This window comes from Plectropomus leopardus, chromosome 2, assembly GCF_026936395.1.
Source record: "Plectropomus leopardus strain MGB_pleo_1.0 chromosome 2, ASM2693639v1, whole genome shotgun sequence".
NCBI classification, from domain to species: Eukaryota; Metazoa; Chordata; class Actinopteri; order Perciformes; family Serranidae; genus Plectropomus; species Plectropomus leopardus.
The window spans coordinates 37,725,711-37,738,336 of record NC_142177.1 but is presented as its reverse complement, the minus strand read 5'-3'; the positions used below and the strand labels follow the sequence as shown (position 1 = coordinate 37,738,336).

General features: G+C 38.8%; 1 long non-coding RNA gene across 2 annotated transcripts in view; it reads right to left on the bottom strand.

The window, feature by feature from the left end:
• LOC121960480 (uncharacterized) overlaps positions 1-12,626 on the bottom strand; it is a 133,118-nt gene that overhangs the window by 59,355 nt on the left and 61,137 nt on the right. The window lies entirely within an intron of this gene.

Genomic DNA, 12,626 nt, shown 5'->3' with positions numbered 1-12,626 from the left:
CAATCAACCCTGCTTCAGGAAACTGTGAAAACCCAAAATGAAAATATTTCAAATTTGGATTGAGGCTAATGTCTGACAACATTTGATGCTTTTTATAATGCAAGTAAGATCCTAAATTACATATTGAAAAAGATTTTGGTAATTCGGGTTCCCACAGGCTGTAAGACATCGTGACTCATAATGTGCCTTACTGAAAGGTTAAAGGAATGAATTAAACTTGATAAGAATAAATAAATATATAAAATTTGAAAGATAAGCCACAGAAAATAACTAATATTATTCTAAAATATGACCTTGGTCTTGATACTACATTTATCAAATCTTCTCAATTAAATATTCACTCCAAATGTCCAAGCAGGGCAAAGCTCTATCCTAGACTGCTACTGACACACAGTGGTTGACACATCAGGTGTCACTTACATACATGGTTTTATAAACGGGCCGTGAGCCGTCACCTTTTATGCACCTCCAGAATCATGTCACCATCTTACATTAAAGCCTCGGAAAAGGTCAGGCCACTAATGGCATAATTCCTTTCTCTCTTTAATACAGTAATCCCTTCCTGTGTTTAAATGAGTTTATATAAGCTCCTGTCCTGATGCTGTGCATGTGTCTTTAATCCCCAATGACAGTTGTTTTAAAACGTCTGTGTCATTGTATAACTGTAGCTCATTTCACGTAACATCCTCTTAGAACCAATTTCAATTGCTGTGAAGTTCAAATTAGTGTCAGCTGAAAATGTGCTATGTTGTTAATGTGAGAATTCATGGCTACCACATAAAAAAGACAATGTTTTATTTATCTCTGGATGTTAAAAATATTTCTTTCTTTCTTTCTACAGAATTTGAGGCATCAGCAGCCTTTTATATCTGGTGTAAAGCCACTATTTATTCGTCAATGCTAATGCTCAGAGAGCAGACTTTGCTCTGAATTTTTGCCCCAGCTGTGGATGTTTTATAGTACTTTACAGCAACAAGGACAACAGAGACAAAACTCTGCTTTCTTCTCCTCTCATGCGATAATTAAACATGGCAGCCATCCTAAGTGTGATGTTTACGGGTACAGGTCCACTGGGAGCCCGTCTTCACAGCACTGGCCTTGTTTTCTTATTTTCAGAGAAATGAGATTCAGTGGTGCTTTCCCTACAGTCTGGCAAAGTTTAAGAGAAAATATGTCCACTTTTACTTACAGTGCAGCACTGCCCCGCTCAGCAACAATAAGACCAACCATCAGCATTTCCCAAAAGAGCACTGTTAAGTGCTACAAGCTAAACAGGGACACACAAAGTCTAGAGTCACAGACGAAAAGCAGCTGAGCAGCACTGATGACAAGAGGCGACTCATGATCCTGAGTCAATGTGTTGGACTTTCCTAAAAGCCAGTAATGAGGTAAGTACTTTTAAACATTACGAAAGACAACCTTTTCAAGACAGTGGTTGAAGGAATGAAAGAGGAGACTGAGCTTGCATGGTCCAAAAAGTCCACCAATGATAGAAAACTGAAAAAAAATACTATTTTGATGCAAAGAAGCAAAAAGACAAGCGGCTCCAGCTGTTCTACTTAGCTTAGTAGGAATACTGTCTTTTTCCAAGAAAGGGCAAAAACTGAAACATTTTGTGCATGTAAATGCACTCAATGAAATAACAAACCTATGGAAGGTACTTTCTGCTTAAATCATGTTCTTTGTATCAAAAAGAGATACACAGGTAGGTTAACTGGCCATAAATCACATGTTTTCTTTAAGAGGATATATACATTCTAATTTAGGGGGACCGAGGGCTCTATCTTACACCCGTGGCAAAGCAGAGCACTGAAGTGTAAGTGCTAGGTACAGACCGACAGATTTGTTATTTCACTGCTGGCACCCACATTGCAAGTACCAAAATCTACTTGCACTCATCTGTTCACCCATAGGTGTGCAGGTCTTAAAGATGACGCAGCATCTTTACTGCTATTTAATGGTTATTTAAAAGAGTGCATCATTGAGATGGCAAGATGCACCTACACATACAAAAAATTCTATGATTTCTTTCAAAAACATGGGAAAACATAATTAATGACTTGGTAAGAAATCGTTTGCAAAGTAAAAAAACAAAACAACTGTGAAAGGTGACAAAAAAATTATTAGATATTATCAAAAACATGTCCAGAAAGCTATATTATTAATTATCTTTTATTATTATATTGAAAATTATCTTACAGAAAAATAGAAAATAAAGGTTTTCAAGATTTTATTATTATACTTAAAGTATTTTTAAAGCATTTTCTTCAGGTCACTTTTTGTCTTTTTTTAATCTTCTTTTTTTCTGGCTATTTTCAGGTAATTTTCTGTTAACTTTTTTCAAATTTTTTGTTAATTTCTTGTTAAGTTCCTCTTTGCCCTATTTCTATGTTTTTGAAAGTAATCAAGCACATTTGCTTAGGTTTCAAAGGGTTAATGAGGAAAAAAAAAAAATTCCATTCTCTAAAGAGTGAACACTGCAAAGATCAAAGTAGAGCTGCTCGACTCCCTATTAAGAGAGACGCTGTGCAGCATAATTTCATGATTTCAGAAGTGAAAAGTTTAGTTCCAAATATTTTTCCCTTTGTCTCTTATTTTGTAGCATGTGATCATGTCATCCTTGTCACTGCTATCTCAACTTTAAAACAGCGATATCAAATATGTTTTGCCTCTTTCTAAGTGGCAGGAGTGAAAATGTGTCCTCAGCTTTTGCTTAGCTATGGTTTCTATAGGATGTTGTTTTGGGTTGTTTTGTAGCTATCATATCCAGAATAATGTACAGATTTTAAGGCAATCTGTTACCTCAAATGGCTTGAAACACAGCTGCTGAATAGCTGATGTGAAAGGGGGAAAAAAGTTCAGCCAGTGAGTATGACCTCCAGACCCCACTGTTTACAACATCTTGCCCCACTGCTGTACATTTTTAGGCTAGATATACCAAAGGTTTCAACAGCATTTCAATATTTTATGTGAAGCAGCTTCTAATACGTTTTAACATAGAAACTGAAACAGATCCCATGTGTAATCCTGCACAAAAAAAGCAAAATCAAATTGTTTCTTTTGCACCTGAAAAATTCATTGTAGGAGTGATATTATGCAGATGTTCAAACAAGGATGCAGACACAACATAACTCATCAACAGTTTCTACCTGCGAATGCTGGAAATTCTGTTAAATTATGTGTCCTGCATGTATTTTTTGTTTTACTTGGCCTGCATGTTGCAATGACACACAAAGACTAAAAATATATTTGTTTTGCACTTTGATGCATATATTGACTAACTTTCTGATTAATACAAGCAACAATGTGCATTCCAATGCATTAAGATGGTGACAAATTGCATCTAGTTCTAAAGCATCAAACGACCATTTGCTCTGCTTTTGAATTGTCATTACAATAAGCAGGTGGAGAGAAAAGGTCCTTTAGGTGTGTCCAATCCCAGACCAGCAAGTGACTTTTTTGATGCCCCAGAGAACGTGGAGAGACTCAAGATGGATGACACTGCAAATGTGGGACTACTTGAAACTGGTTGGCTACAACATTAGTACAGTTTACTCTCATTGAGGCTGGTGGGTTGCACCCTGAAATATGTTTCAACAGTCAAGTTGATGCGTTCTCTTTACAAGTTTTGTCTTGATGTTTTGCTGCCTGCCCACAGAAACTGTGAGAGCCAAGGTTTTTTTTATTTTTTGCTGGTCTAAATTTATTTGCTTCAGGAGATAATATCGTATGCACATGATACTATTGCCTATGTATAGGATATTATCTCCTATGTAGGAGATAATATCCCCCATGTAGGAGATAATATCTTTTACCTCGGAAATAATATCTTGTACCTAAGAGATACACTTAGGAGATAACATCCTAAGATAATATACAGAACCTTGGAGATAATTTCTTGTACCTAGGAGATAACATCTTGTACATAGTGGACTAACTTAAGAGATAATGTACTGTATGTAGAAGATAATATCTAGTGCCTAGGAGACATTACCTTGTACCTAGGAGACAATATTTTGTATCTAGGAGTTCAACTTAGGAGATAATATCCTGGATGTAGGAGGTAATATACTGAACCTGGGAGATAACATCTTGTAACAAGAACACAAACTTATGAGATAATATCCTGTATGTAGGAGATAATATCCGATACCTAGGAGACCTTATCTTGTACCTAGGAGAAAACATTTTGTACCGAAAGGATACATTTAGGAGATAATATTCTGTACGAAGGAGATAATATTCCATGTGTATGAGATAATATCCCATACATAGGAGATATTATCTTGTGTTCTTAAGAGACAAAATTCTGTGTGTAGGAGATAAAACCCCATATGCTGTAAATTACATCCCGTGCACAGGTATGTAGGATAATACCTGCTGTTTTTTTTTTGCATTGCTTCCATGGATGGATAGCTGCTTCAACAGTGTTTCAGCAATACAGATATCTCATTAAGCCAGAAAATATAACTTCAGTTTTTTTTAATTAACATAATTCCCCTAGACAGAAAGCTTGCAGTTTTAAAACTGTGAAAACAAGTAATTTCATTTAGCCAGCATGGCAAATACAGAGGCGGGATGCAGGAGAGGGAAGATGGTTGGATTGCATTCATTCACTCTAGTAGTCTTAAATTAATCTGTACTTTAACAAGAAGTGCAGAAAGTTTAAAAAAAAAAAAAAAAAGAAGAAGCAGGCTTTGTTTCTTTAAGTAAACAATAAGCGTCTTAAAAACATGCTGACTAATCACTTCTGTCTCGACTTTTATCCTTCTCATCCACAGTTTGTATTCAAGCCTTGTCAGCACACTGGGGGTAAAACAATAGCGGCAGTTGTCTGTTGTGTGTCATTTAAAAAAAAAAAAAAAAAACAGAAAAAAAGGCAGTATCCCCATAAGGGGACGCAGTGACATTTACAACCACAATCCCCTCGGTGATGTTAGCTTTGCTCAATGCTGCGAAGCTTACTTTAAAACCCAAGCACAGGCTCATCCCTTACAACAGATCGGAGCATTTAGGGATAGACAAAGTAGCGCAAAGTGGATAATTGTACAAACAAAGAGGGAGTGAAAGCAGGAGAGGAAAAGGGGGTAGAGAGGGATACAGACAGAGAGAAAGTCGAAATCCTCCACTTAGCTTTGTTTACACTGCGTCAAAAACCTTATGACTGTTTAATCTGTTAAGCGCGTGGCTATTGTCTGGCTATCATCTAAAGAGGATGGCGTAATTTTTTCCCCCCTTTTTACCCTTTACTGCTCATTTTTCAGTGCCACAAAGGAGCTTAGTCTAAGCAGTTAAAAAGGCCGCTTTAAGCCGTAAAGTGTGCCTGAAGCATCCATTATATGATGTCGTTAAAGGGATATTGTGTCAGTGAAGCTTCTGTCCGCCACGCTAAGGGACAGCTGACCCAAAAACACTCCTATTGTGTTAAGATGTATTTAACCTCATCCACTGGGCCCTGTGTGTGTGTGTGTGTGTGTGTGTGTGTGTGTGTGTGTAGGAGTCTGCTGTTGTCTTTAAGCTATTCTTAAGGGCTCAGAGTTTGTGTCTGCGTGTTCTAGTCCTTTAAAGCCCTCCTTAACAATGGATTCTACTTTTTTGTTTTTTTTTGGGGGGGGGGCTTTACATGTTAATATGTGTGTGTATGCTTCAGTCCATACTGACTTGCACATTTTTTTCAATGCATGCACATGTGTACTTCCATGTGGATTATGGATTTGTGTGTTCCTGCATTTGAATGCAACTGTTGTGAGTTAATATTTTGTTTTATGTGCATGGCTCAATCAGCATGCTGTAGTCTGTTTCAAGTATTTGTGTTTATTTGCAGAATTTATTCAGCGCTCCAGCCTTGTTGTGACTGTAATTGTGTTTATGTGTGGGCATCTAAGCCGTTTCCCCTCACTGTAATGCTGCTTCTTAAGAGTTGAGAGTGGCCCATTTGTCACCTTGCCCAGCATTTGAGGAGCAGATTGGCACTGAAATCACCTCTATGTCTGGCAGATAGCTCTGTCTGGGGCACTGCTAAAATTGCTTTAACAGCCCAGGCAACTAGTATTATAAAAAATGTGACAAAAGGAGAAAATGAAGGGACATTAAACCTGCAATAACTGATTCTTTTGACCACCTGGGGGCAGCACACAACAAAACACTGACATATCATTACCTTTTACATTGGGAAATATCTGGCTCTTTACCTGCTAAATGATTTACTGTTCATTTTTGCTGAAAACTGCTACCTATTGCAGCCATAAGTAACACTGTTATAACTGCTTTAGCATAAGAAATGTAGGGGCTCGTGTGCATGACAACACTGGATGTAAATATTAATGGCGTGCTTGCGGCTGAGTTGTAACATTAGCTAGCTCAGTGGAGCTAGTTGAGCTAGCTGTAGATGCATGTTTCCTTCTGCACTGTGATACAGCTGATGGGTGTAGTTTGCAAGAAATAAAATAGTTCCTACATGAAACAGCACACAACAAGATCTGCTGATTATCTTGAGTAACTGGATCATGATTTCTGGAAAGAGTTTTTGAGTGCCATCTGGTTCCATTATATTGGAGAAAAGACAGACATCTCTACGGCCGATATCTCGAACACTCTGCAACTCACACCAAAACAATTTAGACTAATAAATAGCACTACGGGTAAGAGGAAAAATGTGTATTTTTGATTTTGGGGTGAACTGTCCCTTTAAAGACTGTCACTACCTTTGTGTTCCCTTCATTTGCTTTGGCTGTACTAACATGTTTGTGCTGCTTTTGTTGTGCTGTTTTGCTCAAAGGGATCTTTAATCTTAGTATTCACGAATAACGTAAAGAGGAACAACAAACTTAATTCAATTCGATTCAGAGAAAACCACTGAACATTCATTCTGGAGGGTAAAGGTTCTGTAATTAGTTTTGTGTAGTATCAATCAAGCTGTATGAGTGTGTATCACTTATTTCAAATGGACGAGATTAATTATGGAATAAAATCCTTGATGGAATCAGTTGCATATTCTGAATAAAATGAGCAGTTAATTAAAGGGTGAGTTGTCTCTTTATACTGTTATGGATATTAGTCAGAAGTGACGAATGCTTTTAACTGTGACACGGCAGAAACTGTCTTTTAAAATGCACCAAAACAAATAGGCCTGATCTATTGGGCAAAGTGGGACATTAACAAACACTACTGGTTTGTCGTAATTGAGCGCAATACATCACACTCGGAGTGGAATGGATGGCTTGCTGAGGAAAACACACCTATCTCACCCCTTCAGGAGACCTTCAGTAATGAGTCTGCTTTGATTTTATTATACCATTGCTCTTTCTCTTCACCTCTGTCCTACTCATTTTATCCTGCTGAGACAGGAGGGACATCAGGGAGGGAAAAACTAGTGAGGGGAGGCGAGGTGAGATAAAGAGACGTAAAGGAGAATGGTGAAGAGAGGGGGAGTGAGGAGAGCGCAAAGGCAAAGTGAAGGTGTATCTCAGTTGATAGAGCAAAGCACCAACACTAACAGGGTGTGAGCCGCACAATTATATTACTGCATCTAGTCATGCTTAAAAGATATAACCTATGCACTTGCAGCACTCAGAATACAAGCTTAAAAAGACATGTCAACCTAAAATAAAAAAAAACTTCCCCTTACCTGCAAAGTGATTTATCAGTCTAGATCAGGGTTTGGCAAACTACAGCCCGTTAGGCTTTTTAATCCAGCCCGCCAAACTTGTCCAAATTATAGTAACAATCTCATTCATTTTGCCTTTTCCCTGCAATGCCCACGTTTCCCAAATAGATGGCGCACTACAGACACATTGACCTTTGCTGGAGTGTGGCGTATTATACGCTACACTTCACGTTTTCTCTATGTACTTTGCTCTTTGAGCCGCTCTGTAAAAACGAGCGGACCATAGAAAAGAAAGTGGACAGCGAGTGCCGAGTGTTTACTAAGGAATGGACAACAAAATATTTTTTCACGGAAGTCCAATCAACGGCTGTATGTCTGACATGCCAAGAAACTGTTGCAGTTTTAAAAGAACACAAAATCAGCCGTCACTTTGCCACAAAGCATGCTAACTATGCAAGCAAACAGTCGACGCAAGAACAAGCAGCTACTGCTCAGAGGTTGGCGGCTAATATACAGACTCAGCAAAAAAAAATTTCACCGACAAACTGTGATTCAAGATTCAGGTACCAAAGTTTTTTGCTGGCATTCAAGTTAGCAAAGGCTAGCAAGCCTTTCTCTGAAGCTGAGTTTTTGAAAGAATACATCGTAGAGACAGCAGGTCTCTTGTGTCCTGAGAGCAAAGGCAAGTTTGAAAAAATCAGTTTATCATGCAGGACAGTGACTCACCGAGTGGGACTGGTTGACGAAGATATAGCCAGCAATTTAAACAAAAAGGTGGAGTCCTTTAAGTTATATTCACTAGCACTGGATGAAAGTAACGACCTAAAAGACACTGCTCATCTCCTAATTGTTATCCGAGGGATTAACAACAGTTTTGAGATAACGGAGGAGTTTTTGACCAAGGAGTCCCTGAGGGGGCAAAGGCAAGGAGAGGACTTGCAGTAGATGCAGACGTCAACTGCAAAGCGGTAATATGGGACAACTTGGGATGAGAATGTGTTGGCAACTTAACACGACTCCTGTGTGACTAAAAGCAACAACAGACAATGAAACCATTAAAGTGAGCAAATATTTAAGAGTAAAACAGGGACGCAGGAGAGAAACTAAACTTTTAACCATAGAGATTCAGTCATAAGCTCCAAAAGTACTGAGAGTTGTTGTGACCAGTTTCATGTAGGGACTTGTTTATTTTTACCAAACTACACCCACCAACCAATCACTGTGCAAAAGAAGTGTGCATATACGACTAGCTCCTCTCCACTGATCTGGCTAACATTACAGCACAGGAAGGACGCCATAAACATTTACATCTCGCACTCTCTTGTCCATGAGTAGATGCACGCTTCCTTGTGTGCAGTGATGCTGTTGGCAGGTAACCAGGTCAGGATTTCATAAAAGAAACATTGCTATTTTTTGGTGCTTTGAGCACCACAACTCAAGCACCTTCTGGTTCCATTAAATTGGAGAGAAGGCAGGCACCTCTGGGGTTGATATCTCCAACATCCAGCAACTCACAAAAAGAGACCTAGATTAATAAGTAACACTACAGGGGAAATATGTATTTATGATGTTTTGTGTGAACTGTCCCTTTAAGGCAGATACCCATGCCTATCCAAGCTTGCATTTACACCTGGTATTCCTGCAGTCTGTGTTTGGATACGTTATCTGGACAATGACATCTGATCACGACCCTTTGCATTTACTGTACGCTTGGTATTTCTAGGCAGCCCTCCTTATCTCTATTCCGCCTGTGCCTGGATCTTAATATGCAAATGCAAAGATAGGCAGAGCCATTGCATGTGTCTAAAATCAAGATTCACAGGTCAAGGGAACGGATGATGCTCAATGAGGTCTAGTTATTTTTCCTTTACGGGGGAAGGGCTTGACTGACCTCCTCCAGATGTGGACTGGCTGATTCAACAGCATTTAGAATACAAAGCGTTCTGTGTCGTATTATTATACACTTTTTTTCTTGTCTTCTGCAGATGAGATATAGAGATACAGATCCCATATTAAGCACATATGGGACAAAAACTATAAGAAAGAAAAATGTAATACGGAGGGAGACAGGGGTCAAGGGGGGAAGAATAGCAATGAGGGAACAGGTTTTCATAGAATATATTTCCTTAAGTTTAAAAGGAGCAGTGAAACACATTTTCACTCCCAACTGAACAAAGCTTAGTCAGTGGCCCTACTCGCCAAACTATGACGCTCTATGTACCTCTCTAGCATTAGTTTAGTCAGGGAAAACATTAAACACAATAATTGTATGGCTTAAAAAGAGTATATATGTTACATCACGAAATATGTCACTTGACATACCAGGGTGCATTGTTAAATAAACTCAACAGTGACTTTTGGTTTCACACGGGACACAAACAGCAGTCTCCCGGGTGAAAGTCCTGTGTTTTACACATCTCTCCATCCTGACGACTTTTTTTTTCACTTTTTATACTACGTCAGTTGCTTTGAGCGTTCAACAATAACATGCTAACTGAGTACGTTTCACACAGATACTAAAGGGTGCCTCAGTGTGAAACGCTGAGGACCACTGACCAAGCATCAGTATTTGAGGAGTTGGGAGTGAGAACGGGTAACAGTGACAGCATTTACATGCACAAAATATACCGTTTTTCGAACTTCTTCCAAAAAAGAAAATATTCCTAATGTGCTATACTATGCATGGTTAATTAAAATTAATATTCCACTGACACTCACATTTTCATGCACACTACGATTAACGTTCCCATTTGTCATGTCAAAATATGGAAGAGTTGAACAGCTGGAGCCACCTGTCATTTTGCATTTTTGCATCAAAACAGGATTTTACTTTTTTTTTTTTTTACCAGTGGCGGACATGTTGGAGTCTCTGTTTCCTTCCTTGGCCTTCATGAAAAGGTCATTGCTGTCATATTTGCACATATCCAAAAATCTGAATTGTGGGATTTTCTTTTACATGCATCTCCACCCCACAGTTTTGCAAACTGTTGGCATGTTGGTTTATGCACAATGCATTCATGACAATGCACAAAGCCGACTATAATCAGATAAGAGGCCATGTGTTGCAAACTGCAGTAAAAAAAATTGAGACGCATATTCCAAACCAATGCCCAAATAATGCTCCTACTGACATATCTAATTTGGAATATTTAAAAGGAATATGCTGTTTATATAATCTGCACCAAACACCTGCATATTGCCAGTATATCCCAATAAGAGGGTAATATTGGCGTGCATATAACTGTAGCCAGTGAGGAGTACATTCATCAATGTACAGCCCAAAAATAGTTGGGCTGAAATTAACCACAATACAACAAGACACTAACAGAGCTTGTTATTTCTGAAAAACATAACCAGTAAAGAATTCTACATTATTTTTTCTGTTATGAGTCAATAATCCCAAACAGAACAGACACCTTGTTTCTCACCATTAGCCACCATCTGAGGATGGATCCATGCAGCAGCCATTTCCTTTTCATTTTAAAGCTTCAATCAAATATGATGCAATGCACATGTAACGCTGCGATGGAGCGGCTTCCATTGATTTCTAGAAGAGTATTCCCTAAATGACTGATGGCCATACCTGATGACCGAGTGCTGCGTTATAGCCTGAAGGATTTCACACACATGAACTTGAAAGAGCGACCTTTAAAATGTCTGATATGATGTATAAATCCAGAGATATGACATCTTAAAGGTAAGTTTAAAACAATAGCCTCCTAGGTATTTAGCTTTCTCTGTAGCTGCAGGAAATAATTAAGATAATCTGAGAAATTCATCCAAACTTTATAAACCATTTGAAGAGATGTCCTTGATTCTTAAAACTTAAAAAAAAAAAGAAAAGGCGAGTAGTGTGGTTTTAGGGTGAGGATACAGGGAGAAGGTGGGGATGAGATGGCAAACATTTGTGAAAATTATGGTATTTGAAGTACAGTTCATTACCAGGAAAACGAGAAGCAGATTTAAAGAATAATACATAGTAACAGTGCACATTTCTCTTTGTTATGCCAATGACACAGACCTAGATTACACACTGGTGTTTGAAGATGTGCCAAGGAAGTGCGAAGGTACAAAGAAGCCAGATTTTCATTCACACACATATGCACACACACACTCGCACAGAAATTGTTGGCAGTCACTCATTTTGGCTTGGATCCTCTTAGAGGGGAGAAAATAAGCCAAACCTTTCATCTCAGTAAACATTTGCTATTTTAGAAGTCAGCTACTTGCATATTTTGTGTGTATGAATGCGCGCGCGCGTGTGTATGTGTGTATGTATGTGTGTATGTGTGTGTGTGTGTGTGTGTGTGTGTGTGTGTGTGTGTGTGTGTTAAAGAGCATATTGTGTCAGGAGGTTTAAAGAGAGAATGATATTCAGGGTGGAAAAGTTAATCCTAACCTCAACTGTATTAGTCACACTCTTTGCTCCCCCACACACACACACACACACACACACACACACACACACACACACACACACACACACACACACACACACACACACACACAGAGTGCGCTGCACAGGTGACTCTTGGTTGCCCCCTCCTGATCAGCTCAGTGGATTTTTTTTACAATGCTGTAGTCTGTCAGGAACAAGCTGTTCCAACTGGAAAGCTTCCTCACTTTTGTCTCCCTCTGGGTAATGATATCTTCATTTATTCTGCTGCAGCCAAAAAAAGCAGGTTGTCATTGAGACTGAACTTGAGATACTGAACTTTGGTCATTTATAAGTAGGATCGTTGCCGTATTCTTTCTCTCTCCAGAGCATTACTGTTAGTTCTGAACACATTTAAGAGATAGTTCAGATTTTTTGAAGTGGGATTTTAAACATCTGTAGTCAGTGAATCAGTACATGGCGGTTGGCGAAGCATACACGAGTACTGCCACAGAAGCTCAACAATGTAAAGCTGAGGACAGGGGGGCCCCAGCATTGTATTTTAGCAACTTCAAAAAAAACAACCCAATATCAGTTCAAGTGGATGCTTTATTGAGATTATTTTTAGTGTTTTCCTAAGGAAAA